Raw genomic sequence first — 17,349 nt, forward strand, 5'->3', positions numbered from 1 at the left:
CGGGTTGGAAAAAGGCTTTAATGCATATTGGTATGGCAATACTAATTTCTGTTTTTATCTTTGCTCTTCTCTTTTGTTGTGTCTTCCCCTGCCTGAGGAAAGCTCTCACGAAGACTATTGACCAAGCGGCACCCACTTTCACACTACTTGATGTTGATGACCAAGATTTCCAGGATCTCAACTCACCCTGTTTGCCGCTGCAATCCATCCCTTTTGATGATAAAGTGCGAGAGTTCTAGGAAGGGACCACCTTAGGGACAGCATCTGTCAGTGAATGGTAAAGGCCCCATGTGGAGAAGTGGTGGGTTAGCTGCCATGGGATACCCTTGGGTGTGAAGTGTTCGAGAGCCATACTGACAGATGAGCTAGCCTAGTAGGGTCAGAAAATAGGGACAGACTTGCACTTTGCATTAACACCTAGCTAGCGGCCACGGGGTTTCTGTGCCTTTGGGCTAACACGTCTTCTGGTATTAACAAATAAAGTTTTTTATCTCTTAGAATCTAACATTTCATAGGGGGGACTGATGTAGAATTATCAAAAAATCTTATTGTATTTATATTGAATTGCTGCTCTAACTCTGTATTAACCTGATACTGTGACAAATCCTCCATTTTGTCCTCATAACCTGACTTCTTCATATGAAAACTACATTACATGACAGTATTTCTCAGCACATCTAATACAATAGACAAGGACAGTATTCTCCATAAGGATATGACTAACCCAGGAACTGTTGAATTTCCCCTAACTCGCAACATAGTATAATTTAAAGGCCATGAGAACACAGTAGTAATGAAATGTTCTATTCATAAGAGACCTTGCACCTAACCACGAGATTTGACATCACCGACCGAGTAAAATGACGCTCAAGACCCCTTGTCCCCCACCCGTGTCCGAAAAAGTACCACCTCTTGGTGGGTGGACACGGAACTAACCACTTAGCTTTTGATCCAATTAATTATATTGATAGGTGGACACTAACCCAGACACTTAACAATTAATCCAATTAATGATGTTTATTCACTGATATCTTGATAATCAATGATGACGAAAATGTCTCTTAAAAGGGCCTGCGCGCCCTCTGATTCTGCACTTGCCAATAAATTTCCTCGAAGTTATTTTAACCTGAACTCCGTGTGTCAGACTGAATTACTTCAGCGTATATACGCAATTCAATTCTCTTTAATTTGGACAGGAACAGATAGACACTTAAACATTTTGGTTTACTGAAAAAGTACCATAAAAGTACCATAACAGAGGTCTGCAGAGCACACGCTGAAGACCTGACACACTCGCTTGAAGACAACTAACTGCTATTCAATCTATAACAGTGAAAAAAGTTTTTTGGTTTTAAATGCACGCTATTGTGACACCAGATATGAGTGGCAAAGTACACTGGCAGAGGACTGCAGAACACATGCTGAAGCCCTGACACCCGCTTTAAGGACACTGACTGCTATTAGCTTAAACTGCAAAAACTTTTTTCTTTGTAAAAGCACGCTATACAGACACCAGATATGAGTGGCAAATTACACTTGCTGAAGTTGGCAGGGCACACGCTGAAGGCCTGACACCCGCTTTAAGGACACTGACTGCTATTAGCTTACACTGAAAAACGTTTTTTCTTTGTAAAAGCACGCTATACAGACACCAGATATGAGTGGCAAATTACACTTGCTGAGGTTGGCAGAGCACACGCTGAAGGCCTGACACCCGCTTTAAGGACACTGACTGCTATTAGCTTACACTGAAAATCTTTTTTTCTTTGTAAAAGCACGCTATAGAGACACCAGATATGAGTGGCAAATTACACTTGCTGAGGTTGGCAGAGCACACGCTGAAGGCCTGACACCCAGACGCTTGCAGACAACTAACTGCTATTAGCTTACAGTGAAACCCTTTTTTTGTTTTTAAAGGCACGCTATAGTCACACCAGATATGAGTGGTGGCACTGGGCAAATGGGCACAGTATCCACTGAGCCTGACACAGAAGCTGGCAGACAACTAACTGCTCTTCAATCTATCACAGTGAAAAAAGTTTTTTTGGTTTTAAATGCACGCTACAGAGACACCAGATATGAGTGGCAAATTACACTTGCTGAGGTTGGCAGAGCACACGCTGAAGGCCTGACACCCAGACGCTTGCAGACAACTAACTGCTATTAGCTTACAGTGAAACACTTTTTTTGTTTTTAAAGGCACGCTCTAGTCACACCAGATATGAGTGGTGGCACTGGGCAAATGGGCACAGTATCCACTGAGCCTGACACAGAAGCTGGCAGGCAACTAACTGCTATTCAATCTATTACAGTGAAAAAAAAATGTTTTCTTTTTAAATGTCAAGCATAAGCTATTGTGAAAACAGATATGAGTGGTGGCACTGGGCAAATGGGCACAGTATCCACTGAGCCTGACACAGAAGCTGGTAGACAACTAACTGCTCTTCTTCAATCTATTACAGTGAAACACTTTTTTGGTTTTAAATGCATGCTTAAGCTATTGTGACACCAGATATGAGTGGTGGCACTGGGCAAATGGGCACAGTATCCACAAAGCCTGACACAGAAGCTGGCAGGCAGGCAACTGCAATTACATTACACAGAAAAAAAAAAGCAGACTGATGTTCTAGCCCTAAAAAGGGCTTTTTGGGGTGCTGTTCTTACAGCAGAGATCAGATGAGTCCTTCAGGATTGTAGTGGACACTGAATACCCTAGCCTAGCTATCAATTTCCCTATCTAATGAACAGCAGCTACACTTTCCCTCCTCTCAGTAAGCATGCAGCTTCAGAATGAATCTAAAATGGATGCTGGGAGGGAGGTGGAAGGGTGTGGAAGGGAGGTTCTGCTGCTGATTTGCTGGAATGTGTCTGCTGACCGTGAGGCACAGGGTCAAAGTTTGCTCAATGATGACGAATAGGGCGCGGATCGAACCGCCCATGTGTTCGCCCGCGGTGGCGAACGCTAACACGCTATGTTCGCCGGGAACTATTCGCCAGCGAACAGTTCGGTACATCACTACAGCAGAGATCAGATGAGTCCTTCAGGACTGTAGTGGACACTGAATACACTAGCCTAGCTATCAATTTTCCTATCAAATGAGCAGCAGCTACACTTTCCCTCCTCTATCTAAGAATGCAGCTTCAGAATGAATCTAAAATGGATGAGGTGGGAGGGTCTGGAAGGGAGGGTCTGCTGCTGATTGGCTGGAATGTGTCTGCTGACTGTGAGGCACAGGGTCAAAGTTTACTCAATGATGATGAATAGGGGGCGGATCGAACCGCGCATATGTTCGCCCGCCGTGGCGAACGCGAACACGCTATGTTCGCCAGGAACTATTCACCAGCGAACCGTTCGTTACATCACTATTTGTTTGCCATTTCTTGGGTTGGGTAGCAGGGGGCACTTTAAAATGTTGTGCCTACAGGTGCATAATTCGTGGATACGTGTGTATGGGCGTGGGGAGGCAGTCTGCACCAGGTGCTACTCATTAGGGAGGTGCCATTCAGGGGAGTGCCTAGTGGCACTACGGCCCGGATTGGGGCACAATCTCCATGTGACTGGCAGGAGAGGTGTGCACTGCACAGGGCTACCCTCCTGCTGGTCACTGCATGTAGCCTGGCCGAGCAGGCGGACTGTAATAGAATAGCTTCTGTAGCTGTCTGACGGAAAGTGCTCACTGAGAGCAAAAAACTGTTTCCTGTCAGACCAAGTTCAGGAAACAGAGACCCCTCAGCCCTGCTACATGGAGAGAGGTAAGGCTGAGAAGGCACGAAGAGGCTTGACAAAAGTAGGGCATAGGAGGGAGGGGAGCAAAAGAAGAGCACAAGAGGGTATGATGGACAAAGAAACAGGAGCTGGGGGGCATAAAGTAACACGCAGCTGAGGGGTTTACGAGGCACATAGTAGGGCTGGGGGGACAAAGAGGCACACAGAGGGGACGAAGGGTGAAAAAAACACAGAGAGCAGTACAAAAAGACACACAGCGGGGCTTAGGGCACAAAGAGACACAAGGACAGGCTGGGGGGGGACAAAAACACACAAGATGCAAGGGGGCACAAATAGACACACAGAGGGGCTGACATGGGACGAAAAGAAACACAGAGGGCTGACATGGGACAAAGAGACACACAGAAAGGGCTGGGGAACAAAGAGACACACAGAGGTGCAGACGTGGGACAAAGATGCACAGAGGTGCTTGTGGGACAAACAGACACAGAGAAAGGCTGTGGGCACAAAGAGACACACAGAGGTGCATAAAGAGATACACAGGGGGCACAGAGAGACACACAGAGGGTATGTGGGCCACAAGGAGACACACAGAAGGCTTGGGGAGACAAAGATACACACAGAGGGACTGGAGGGGGACAAGGAGCCACACAGAAGTGCTGGGGGGGGGGGGGGGGGCGACAAAGAGGCACCCAGAGGGGCTAGAGAAGGGAAAAATAGATCCACAAAGGGGTTGGGGGAAAAACAGATACACAAAGGGGCTGGGGGAAGAAAGAAACACAAAGATAAAGGGGAAAAAGTGACACACAAAGTGGTTGAGGGAGAAACAGATGCACAAAGGGGCTGGGAAAAGAAAGAGGCCTCAGCCAACCAGCCTGCCACAACAGTAATTAAGGTGAGAAGAGCCAACTCGGGCTGGGTATCAGAGAGTTATGTTATATTACTATATTGTGAATGGGGGCCAGAGTGTAAGAGAACCCCTCCAGGGCCCATTAGACTCTATTGTAGTCTTTAATGAGGCATTGAGATGACTCTTTCTAACATATAGTTACTAACATACAGGTTTTTTTTTACATTTTAAAGTTGGGGGGTGCCAAATACTGGATCCACCCTAAGTGCTAAATGCTCTAGGTACGCCTCTGCCCTGCAGTATCAGGTGAATAACCACATTCACCTGTATCACTTCTGAGGTACTGTCTGTTGCCTCTGAATCACCTGTGAAAATTGTGTAAGTCTTCTTGGCACTGAACTTCCTAAGCATTTTAACTTTTTAAACACCTTTACATAACATTATAAACTTTTTTTTAAAGTAAGCGTAAGTGTTAATTATGTGGTAAAAGATTCTCAAATGGGGTTTTTAAGAATGTGTGTAAATGTTGTCCTTCACAGGGCCAGGGCCTGATTTACATCACGAGCGCCTTCAGATGTTGAATTCTTAAGTGCCTCCATCTTCCCCAATCACTTCCAAACTAATAAAACATTTTTACCATTTTAAATATGGTAACTGTTGTTTATGCACACATTTAGAGGGAATGTGTGTTTGTATATATGTGTGTAGCATGTACACATAAGTAGCACTGTGTGGAAATGTCTAAGTGCATGTATTTCTGTGTATGTGTGTTTGTGTAGAGTGTGTGCAATAATGTGTGTTTCTAACGGTGTGGGTAGCATATATTTGTCTGTGTGGGTAACCAGGGCCGGCCTTAGGCATTTAGACGCCCTGTGCGAAAAATCTTAACAGCGCCCCCCCCCCCCCGTCATCCATGCTGTTATGTTTGTGTTGTCTGTGTATGTAATAGTACGTGTGATGACTGTGTGTGATATGTATGCTATGTGTGATATTTGTAATGGGTATATTAACAGTGTGTGATATGCGTGTATTGGTTGTATGTGACACACACACACACACAGAGTCAGACGGCCATACACACACAGGAAGACATCCACACACACACAAGCAGACAGTCATACACACACACACAGGCAGACAGTCATACACACATACACACAGACACACAAAGGCAGACAGTCATACACACAGACACACACAGGCAGACAGTCAGTCATACACACAGACACACACAGACAGTAATACACACAGACACACACAGAGGCAGACAGTAATACACACAGACACACACACACAGTCATACACACACACACACGCAGACACACACAGGCAGACAGTCATACACACAGACACACAGAGGCAGACAGTCATACACACAGAGGCAGACAGTCATACACACAGAGGCAGACAGTCATACACACAGAGGCAGACAGTCATACACACAGAGGCAGTCATACACAGTCACACACACAGAGGCAGACAGTAATACACACAGACAAACACACAGAGGCAGACAGTAATACACACAGACACACAGTGGCAGACAGTCATATACACACACACACACACACGCAGACAGTCATACACACACACACGCAGACAGTCATACACACACACACACACAAACACACAGGCAGATAGTCACACACACAGAGGCAGACAGTAATACACACAGACAAACACACAGAGGCAGACAGTAATACACACAGACACACAGTGGCAGACAGTCATATACACACACACACACACACGCAGACAGTCATACACACACACACACACACAGGCAGATAGTCATACACACAGAGGCAGACAGTCATACACACAGACACACAGAGGCAGACAGTCATACACACACACACACAGACAGTAACACACACACACACACAGAGGCAGACAGTCATACACACAGGCAGAGAGTCACACTCACATGACAATCACACAGTTACCTGTGTAGTTCATTGTGGAGGCAGTGCAGCTCCTGGAGACTGTTTGGTGGGGAAGCAGGGACTCCTTCCTGCTTCCCCTGCAGCAGTTTTCCGGCGCTTTTAGCTCCGCCCCCGCCGCACGGTAAGCTCCGCCCCCGCTGCAAATTAAAAAAAAAAAAAAAAAAAAAAAAAAAATTTTTTTTTTTTTTAAATCCACGGCGCCCCCTGCTCCATGGCGCCCTGTGCGGCCGCACAGCTCGCACACCCCTAAGGCCGGCCCTGTGGGTAACAGCATGTGTAGTAGATGCTATAGTGTGCAACAGTATGGATGTTTGTTAACCTGTCATTTCAGTCAAGAGTCTAGTCCTCATTCTGAGGCGGTGGGGCACAGATCAGGTTGCTCAAACTGAATACGCCATGGGAATTGCACACAGACCACTTAATTGAGATGCAGTAGTCTGGGTGCCTGTAGAGTCCTTTTAAGTATAAATCAGGCAAACTAAAGCTGTGTCCTTGGGCAGGGCCGGGCCGTCTTTAATATGGATTGGACCCTGGGCAAACATTTGCTTGGGCCCCCTGAACCCTGTCGTCCCCTCCCTGGCATGCAATCATGCCCCCCACCCCAACGCAGAGGCGGACGTAAAGTAGAGAGGGCTCAGGTGCATGAATTATTTTGGGCAAGAGGGGGCAAAAGGTAGATCCCCATCTGTCATGCAACTCCAACAATACATACTGACACACAGACATACATACTGACACACAGACAAACATACTCTCACACACACACACACACACACAGACATACTGGCACACACAGACAGACATACTGACACACACAGACAGACATACTGACACACAGATGAACATACTGAGACACACACACAGACAGACACTCTTCAGTTTCCTACCTTTGAAATAGGCTTCCTTCCCTGGGGTCCAGTGTGCTGGCTGGGGTAGTTGGGAGTCTGGCTCTGCTTGCTCCCCCTCCTCACTGGATCCTGGCTCAGCAGCCTCCCGCGCGGCCCGATGTCTGTGAGGTGGGAGGAAGTGATTTGCGGACATTACTTCCTCCCATGCAGCCGTTAAGCAAGGGTTCAGTCGCGCTGTTAAAGGGCCACAGCGCCGACCGGACCCCTGCTGGAACATGCTAACTGGGTGACTCTAACTAGTGTTGCTGCACTGCTAGTATTGCGGCTGCACCGGTGGGCCCCCTTAGTGTGCCGGTCCCGGTGCAGCCGCAATACTAGCACCGCGGGCCCATTAGGTAGGGAAATATTTTTTGTAAAAAATTTTTTATTGCAGGCAGCGTTCCCACGGGGCAGCTGCTTTGGGCCCCCCATGAGTAACTGGGCCCAGGGCAGCTGCCCCGTTTGCCCCTCCTTAAAGACGGCCCTGCTTATGGGGTTAAACTAGGTGAAACTAGTGCATTAGGCCAAATCTTACATGACATTTTTTATACATACAGGTCACAGCTCCAACTTTAGCCCCACTGTAAGTAACTACACCAAACTATACACAGGTTCATAAAGTCAAGGGAGGGTTGCATACAAGTAGATTGGATGTGGGAGCTTTGTGCAAGGGGACCACCATGAACAACTTCAAAATAAAAGTCTACAGGCATCAGAACATAGGGTAAGGGCAAATATAATATTTATTGATGATAAAAAATGACAATACAAATTATTGTATTGCTTTGGCAGTCCAGGGCCCCACAATTACACTCTGCACATATATATAGCAATCATCGCTATATATATATGTGCAGCCACGGAACCCCCCCCGGCTCCCTGTATTTGCAGAGGGGGCCCAGCGGACTGCAGGAGCACTTTCCAGCATTTCCCTGTCTCTAACTCCCGCGAGATGTGCGGTCGGTAGAGCGTTGCCATGGGTTACCATGGCAACGCTCCGCGCGCACCCGCACCCCATCTCGCGGGAGTTAGAGACAGGGAAATGCTGGAAAGTGCTCCTGCAGTCCGCTGGGCCCCCTCTGCAAATACAGGGAGCCGGGGGGGCCCGCAATGGCACCGGACCGGACCACCAGGGATCAAATCTGGGGAATCTTCCCCACTCCCTGAACCAGGTAAGAAACAGGGAGGGGGGAATAACTTTCATTACATTACATCCCTACACTAGTAAACACACTAACACACACACTGCATTCATTACACTAACACACACACACACTGCATTCATTACACTAACACACACACACACTGCATTCATTAAACTAACACACACACTGTATTCACTACACTGACACACACACTGCATCCACTAAACACACCGTATTCACTACACTGACACACATTCTGCATCCACTACACTAGCACACACAGTGCATTCATTACACTAACACACACTCTGCATTCATTACACTAACACACACTCTGCATTCATTACACTAACACACACTGCATTCATTACACTAACACACGCACTGCATTCACTACACTAACACACACACTGCATTCATTACACTAACACACACACTGCATTCACTACACTGACACACACACTGCATTCATTACACTAACACACACACTGCATCCACTAAACACACTGTATTCACTACACTGACACACACACTGCATTCACTACACTGACACACACACTGCATTCACTACACTGACACACACACACTGCATTCATTACACTAACACACACACTGCATTCACTACACTAACACACACACTGCATCCACTACACTAACACACACACTCTGCATTCACTACACTGACACACACTCTGCATTCACTACACTGACACACACTGTATTCACTACACTGACACGCACACTGTATTCACTACACTGACACACACTCTGCATCCACTACACTAACACACACACACTGCATTCACTACACTAACACACACACTGCATTCACTACACTAACACACGCACTGCATTCACTACACTAACACACACACTGTATCCACTAAACACACTGTATTCACTACACTAACACACTGTATTCACTACACTAACACACACACTCTGCATTCACTACACTGACACACACTCTGCATTCACTATGTAACAGATCACCTGGCACCCCGACTTGGTACCTCCGTTAATGGATGCTCCTAGTGCTTCCTGAGGACTCCAAGCACTCTGGCAGACACCACAATCACCGAATCTGAGAAACCTTTAAAAATTCTCCCAAGCATATGAATGCTGTAGACCATTGAATAGGAACCATACGAATAGGCTTGTACTCCTAGCAGTCAACTGGAACAGCATGCAATAAATCCTTCCCCCCAATAATGAGACGACACATCACTTTGAGGGTAAAACAGGAACTCTGGACTGGCTCATCCAGCCTGGCTTTTATTACAATAATCCACATACAGGCCACACCCAGGGGGAGGCATAAAATAACCAATCACATACATGGTTCAGCCCACGCATCCCCTCCCCTCAGATAACATTAAACCCAATTATCCGGTACACTTTTCCAGCCAAGTTCTGGATGTACCCCAAAAACAGGGGGTACACCTTTAAATCCAGCATCGCTGGATAGCCCTTATTCAGGGGGGAAACATATCCAAAATTCAAGTCATTCGGATGAACAGTTCGGCAGATATGGGTTTCCAAAGATTTGACCGACCGCATGGGTAAAGTATCCGAAAACAGTTCCATGCATTTTGGCCCTGCGGTCGGTCACAAACAAGGGAATGAAAACAGACGAATTGCCTGTGTTATAGAGCCTAGAGAGGGTTTGAATTAATTCCCTTGTTTGTGGGGTTCTTTCTACCGAACGGCAGGTCATTCGGTAGTTTCCATACGAATTCCTGGAAGTATGGATGTCTCAGCGGTGTTTGCCTAGTCAAGTGTCCGATTTTAGTTCCAGACACTCGACGGCAAAACACCGCTGTTCGGTAGTTTAAGATGACGGCCGCCACGTGTTTGTTTCCGGAATGGCGGCCACCGAGAGGACAAAGAATACATTACACTGATTGCCAATTACCCGTTTGCAACATTGTTGCAAACTGTAATTGGAGGCACACTTATTCCTGGGTGGTCTGGTTGTTCGGTAGTTTCACTCAATATAATGAATGGAGTGATTCTACCGAACAATCAGTTGAATGCTGCATACATATCACCCAGGTTAAACTTAACACATGAATACATATACAATATTACAGGCAGCACACTAGAACATGCTTCACAGTCTTAAAGGGACAGTAGTCCCAAAAGTCCCAATGTGTCCATAGATGCTGTTAAAAGGGCCAGTAGCAGCAATATACAGTACAATATGCCCAAATATAAATCTTTAACTGTACCAATTTTCCAGGGGCCATAGTCAGCAGGTAAGAGGCTAGCAAACAGGCTTCTCCAGGGCCCAGTGGCGAGGTTGGTTTCGCCACACACTACACTGACACACACTTTGCATTCACTACACTGACACACACTCTGCATTCACTACACCGACACACACTCTGCATTTACTACACCGACACACACTCTGCATTCACTACACCGACACACACTCTGCATTCACTACACCGACACACACTCTGCATTCACTACACTGACACACACTCTGCATTCGCTACACTGACACACACTCTGCATTCACTACACTGACACACACTCTGCATTCACTACACTGACACACACTCTGCATTCACTACACTGACACACACTCTGCATTAACTATACACACAGCATCCACTACACAAACATCCTGTATTCAAAGTACACACACTACATCCACCACACATTTAAACATTCTGCATTCACTATACAGAGACACTGCATCTAAAACACACACTACATCCACTAAACACATTGCATCTAGTACACACAAAAACACTACATCCACTACACACACTGCATCCGCTACACAAACACACACTCTGCATTCACTGCACAAACAGTATCTAATACACACAAACACTACATCCATTACACACATTCTAATTCACTTCCACTATACACACCACATTCAGTCCTGCATCATTGTCTGCGGACTAGGTAAGAGTCCTGTGGGCGGACTCGTGGGCGGGCCGGGCGGATGGGGTCGGGGGGCCCAGACCTTGTGCTTTGTCAGGTAAATTTCTGGTGGCGGCCCTGCCTGTGGGCATGCACTCCTTGTACTGTGCCAAGTTTCCATGAAAATCATGTGTGCAATCACTTCCTGTTTTAGACAATTACCTGTTCCACCTTGCCTGAAGAAGAAGATTAACCTGTGACATACTTGCATATCGTTGTTACATATTTCAATAAAAAATGATGATTCACCAGTTCTGTATTATTCAGATGAATACATTTACAGCAATGTCAAATGATAATACAGTGCTTGTTTTGCAACGATGAAGAATGTAGTAAATACAATTGAAATTATTTCAACACACAAGGGGGGAAAATTTAGCTCAGGACATATTGTTATATTACACAGAAATAACACGTAAAAAATTGAGCTCAGGACATATTGTTATATTACACAGAAATAACACGTAAAAAAGGAAATAAAACTTAAAGGCAAATTTCAAGCACTATGATCACTTCAGTGATTTAAAGTGGTTATTAAGCATGGAGTCTGTATGTGCAATGTATCACTGTGAAACATTGCATATACCTATACTCCACCTCCAGCAGCATAATTGTGATGTCATCAGCCAGCCTGGAACTAGAGTTCCTGGATGGCTAATGTCAATTCTGCGCAACTTCCATTGCACACTCTGGCAGCCATTGAATCAGAGTGGTTAGCTGACTCTCTAATCAATGGCGATGACTATGGCTCTGCAGAAGCCAGAAGAAAGTCACCGGACCACCAGGGAGCATTGGAGCAAACAGTTACTAAAAGATTTGCCCCATTACTGGGGAACTTGGTCAGGTTACTCCTGACAAGATAATTTGAGTAACCATTTAATTAACTTTAAATGTATCTTGAGGTTTAAATGCAAAGTAAAATATGCACATTTTAAAGGAACAGATTAATAAAATCGAAGATTAATATGAACAGATTTATAAAACCTAAGAGTCTATTGTAGCAGACTTCATTCCCTTATGTTCGGTTGTCCGTACCCCCTTGTTCGTCTCCCAAATGACAGGTGTGTGGTCCCTTTGTTAGGCCCCAGCGAACACCGACCGAACCACAAATTAACAGCTTGACACCTCTGCTTGAGTGCTTTCCCTCGGTGGATATTCATATAACCGAGCGCACGTGGTCCAGTGCATGGCGGACATTTTGTCTCCTAAACGCAGGCAGCGGCACCTGGTCATCGAACGCCTGGAACTATTTTCGCCCACACGTCTATGTGAACCCCAGCGGAGTTCGTACCGCTGCCTGTTCATCTTTCCGACCACCGACGAACGACGTTTGGGAGATATGATCTATCGAACAGGGGGAGCATTCACTCCACAGCAGCCAGAGGGAGCTTTCGTCGGTGTTTGCACAGGAACCCCTGAAAGCTGACCAGCTATCCTGCCCAATCCTCTGGAACTCTTTTGGGCTATATCCTCGTGGCCGGTCGGTCAAAACTTTATTCAAACATAACTTTGGTTCTACCGAACCTATGTTGTGCACTCAGATCAAGGCTATTCGGGAATGTGATTTTTTGTAGGGTTCCTGAATTCATTTTATGTATTTTTTTAGGTATTTTTAAAATTTATGGAAGTTTCTGTATTTGAGAGATAATTGAATTATATTAAATTGAGCTCAATTATCTGTCAAACCCAAAGGCTTTTAGAAAAGAAACCCTTGTATTCTTGATCTGGAACCCCATGCTAGGGGCAATGCATAAAAGCCGTGTGTAGCAGAATAAAGTCAGTTGTACTCCCAGAACTGTGTGTCGTCTAGTTGCTGGGGAGGAGGTGGGCTATTTACTGTTAAGACTAGGGCTCCGCTACATCTGTCTGGAAATCACCAAGCCATATGAAAATTCAATAGCCATATTGTCCATTCAGCTCCCCATATCCCTCTTCAGTCTCACACCACCCAACCCAACCCAACAGTTTAAGTGCTTTAGTTTTAGCTGTGCTGGGGCAACATTTTGCCATTTGACCAGGTAGCATCTTGGTCTAGCCTTGAGAATAACTCAATAAATTAAAAAAGAGGGACATAAAGGAAGATGGGAGGAGTTGAAAAGATAATTGAAAAGTTCAGGGTGAAAGCAAGAATATACCTATAACTGCAAAATAAAACAAAAGAAAACTGGGCTTGGCTGCCATGCTTGATGGTCACTTGTTTCAAGGGTTTGTGAGTTATCTGCTAATTATTAGCACCCCAAGGCCACTTACGGTTAGCAATCTAAATGTTTGTTAAAAGGATCTCTGAAAGCACACATTGATTATTGAAGAGCTGTTTTTTTTTTTTGCAGGCTAAGAACTAAAAAGGTCCCAAAGGCGAATTGAGGTGATAAGGTTTGAGTGACATTAACTTTCACTGACCACATATGGAATCCCACCCCCACCACCAAAGTGGAGGTAGCAATCTGAGCTCTGACATTTACCCAAGGGAATCAGCCATGCTAGCTGTATCAATCTGCCACACAAAATTGTTGCCTGCCGCAAGTTGATCCGTAGCATAATGCTCAACCAATCAGTCTTGTTAAAAGGTTGAGGATTATATTTTGGAGGCTTCCATTACAATGTAGCACTGTAATTGACCAGAATAAGCCTGATTTCACTTATATAACCAACATATTTTATGGTTTATAACCCTCAATGCAAAAAGAATAGTGGAAACATCAAAAATTGGATAAAGATAAAAATATGAGAACATGATATCAAGTTACAACTGTTAAGTGATTATCGCCTCTGTGTAAATTAATCGAAACACATACAAATAAACAAACGCAAAAATTAAAAATGATAAGTGTTCACTATCCCAAATTCTTATGCACATATAAAAAACAGGAGGTTTGCAGTACTACTCTAGTGGCCATTAAAGTGCAAGCACTGTCAAGCCCTGTCAAGGCAGACATCTTAGGTGAGTCCTAAGTCACCTTGCTGCTTTTTACTAAAAGGCAAAATCTTGTATTTAATTTAATAAGTGTGTAATACTTGATTAAAAAAAACTTTAGTTCTATTATATGTATTAGGGCTGATGCATACTGAAGCCATTGCTGCTGCCCAAGATTAGTAGGAGTTTGAGCTCAGGGCTTAATTTTGTATGTTTGTACATACCAATACATATCCATACTAATAAATATATATAGAAACATTCTTCTGTGTATAAGCTCTATTTCTTTAACACTTTAGTAACTTGTAAAAGAAGTAACTAAAAATACTCATCATGTAGAAATATCTATACTACTGTTTTTAATTTTTCATGATTTTTCTCTTTTAGAAATTGGACGAGAGAATTGGAGAAAAGCAGTTTTAACGCCTATATTTAAAAGGGGTTCAAAAACTTTAAAAGCTTAACTTATGTGGTGGGGAAATAATTTAAAGAGCTGTTAAGGGATAATATTCAAGAATTCATTTTGAACAAAAATATAATTAGCAGGATCAACTTGGTTTTATGAAAGACAGGCCATGCCAAACTTACTTAACTGCATTCTATGAAGAGGTTTGTAGAAATATAGATCAGGGTGATCCAGTAGATGTGATCAACTTGGATTTTACTAAGGCATTTGATACAGTTTCACACAAAAGGTTACTAGTAAGACTGGAATCAGTTAGTTTAGACCAGGGGTAGTCCACTAGTTCACTAGTGGGTGGTTTGGGATTTTAGGTGGGCGGTGGTGGGTTCTGCAGAAAACACCCATTGATCCTTTCATCTCCCCTGCTGGCCCATGCAGAGCCAGCCTTGCTGTAAGCGCTCTGGGGCTCAAAGATCTCCCTCACTGGTCCGCTGGCACTTAGGTCGAGCAGAGAGAGGGATGGGACTCAGAGGCTCTGTGTTCCTCCTGGTCAGAGCATTGCCGAGCGTTACTATGGCAATGCTCCAATACAGTGCTGTGCTTACAGGAGGACAGGAGAGTCAGCCGGCAGCCGGAGGAGCTGCAGGCTAAAGTGAACCTGCCACCACTGGACCACAAGGGTTTGCAGCATTATGGCCACCCTCCCTGGTAAAAGATAACAAGAAGGGAGGGAGAGGCATTCAGAGAGATTTTCACATCTCCCCCACCTACACACAGCATAAACCGTATGTACCCTTCACACTCTTCACACACACACTGCCCCCTCACATACACACAAACTGCTCCCTTACACACGCACTGCCCCCCTAAACACACACTGCCCCTTCACACAAGCACTGCACCCTTTACACACACAGCACTCTTCACACACATACAGCACCCCTCACACACAGCAGCCTTCACACGCACACTGCCCCCTCACACACACTGCACCTCAGACACACACACACAGCACCCTTCACACACACAGCACCTCACAGACACAAAGAAAAAAAAAGTAGAATCGAAAAAAATAGATTCATTAGTTACTGCATCACTGGTGGGCGGTAAGAAAATGTTACCATCAACAAAGATACAAAAGTGGGCGGTAGGTATTAAAAGGTTTACTACCCCTGGTTTAGACGAAAAATTTTGTTCTTGTAGGCTGTCTTAAAGGAAAACTATTGGCTAGGAATACAAAATTGTATTCCTAGTCGATGATGCCTCCCTCGCTCGCGCCCCCACCCCCGCAATGCAGAAAGGGTTAAGTACCCTTTTGTCACTTACCTGAATCTGCTGACGTCGAGGGACGTAATGAGGATGTTCGAAATGTGGTGCGATCGCATTAGGACAAACCAATAGGAAAGCAAGGAAACAATGCTTTCCTATGGGGAATAAGCAGACACTGGATGTCCTCGCGCATAGTGTGAGGACGTCCAGCATCAGTTAGGTGACCAAAAGTCTTTAGTGGCTGTCTGGTAGTTTCTAAATAACTGCAATAATTACCATTGCAGGGTTAAACAGACAGGGAAAGGGCACCAAGACCCCTTTAATGAGCTGAAGTGGTCTGGGTGCCTATTGTGTCCCTTTAAAGATACAGTGCAGAGACTGAGAGTAGATGTAAATAGAACATTTTCAAATTGGACAAAAGTGATATGTAGAATACCTCAGGCTTCTGTCCTGGGTCCACTACTCATTAATTTATGTATAAATTATCTTGAAGTTGAGATTGAAAGTAATTTATTGGTGTTTGCAGACAACGTAAGAAAATACAGTGTGGCCATAATATAACTTTTCTACAGAAAGATTTGGATAAATTGGGGGACAGGGCAGGCAAGTGGTAGATGAGATTTAATACAGATAAATGCAAAGTCATGCATTTTGGAATAAGAAACCCACAAGCCATTTATATATTAAATGGGGCAGCCTTAGGGATAACAGTAAATGAAAAGTACCTGGGAACAATTATAGATCACAAACTAGGCAACAATATGCAATGCCAATCTGCCCTTGCAAAAGCTAGTAAAATGCTTTTCTGTATACAAAGGGGTTTTACTTCACGTGATCCACATATAAATTTGCCTCCTTACAAATCAATTTTGGGCACCGCTTTTAAAGAAAGATATTTCAAAAAAACATTGGTTATGAGGAAAGGGTAGAAAAGCTGGAATTATTTTCTTTAGAAAAAAGGTGCCTCATAAGGGTTATTATAGCTCTATACAAATATGTACAGGGTCAGTACAAACCACTATGTGCTAATATGTTTATTAGCAGAAATATACAAGTCAAGAGGTCACCCATTCAGACTGAGAGAAAGGAGTTTTCACTTACAGCAGAGTAAAGGGATCTTTACAGTAAAAACAATAAATATGTGAAAGTATCTGCCTAAAGACGTTGTGTTATCAGATTTTACAGATACATTTAAAAAAATGCTTTTTTTGCATAAACATAGAGGGTAATATTCAGGGACATAATTGATATGTGTTTGCAAAAAA

Source organism: Pelobates fuscus, chromosome 5 (assembly GCF_036172605.1).
Source record: "Pelobates fuscus isolate aPelFus1 chromosome 5, aPelFus1.pri, whole genome shotgun sequence".
Lineage (NCBI taxonomy): Eukaryota > Metazoa > Chordata > Amphibia > Anura > Pelobatidae > Pelobates > Pelobates fuscus.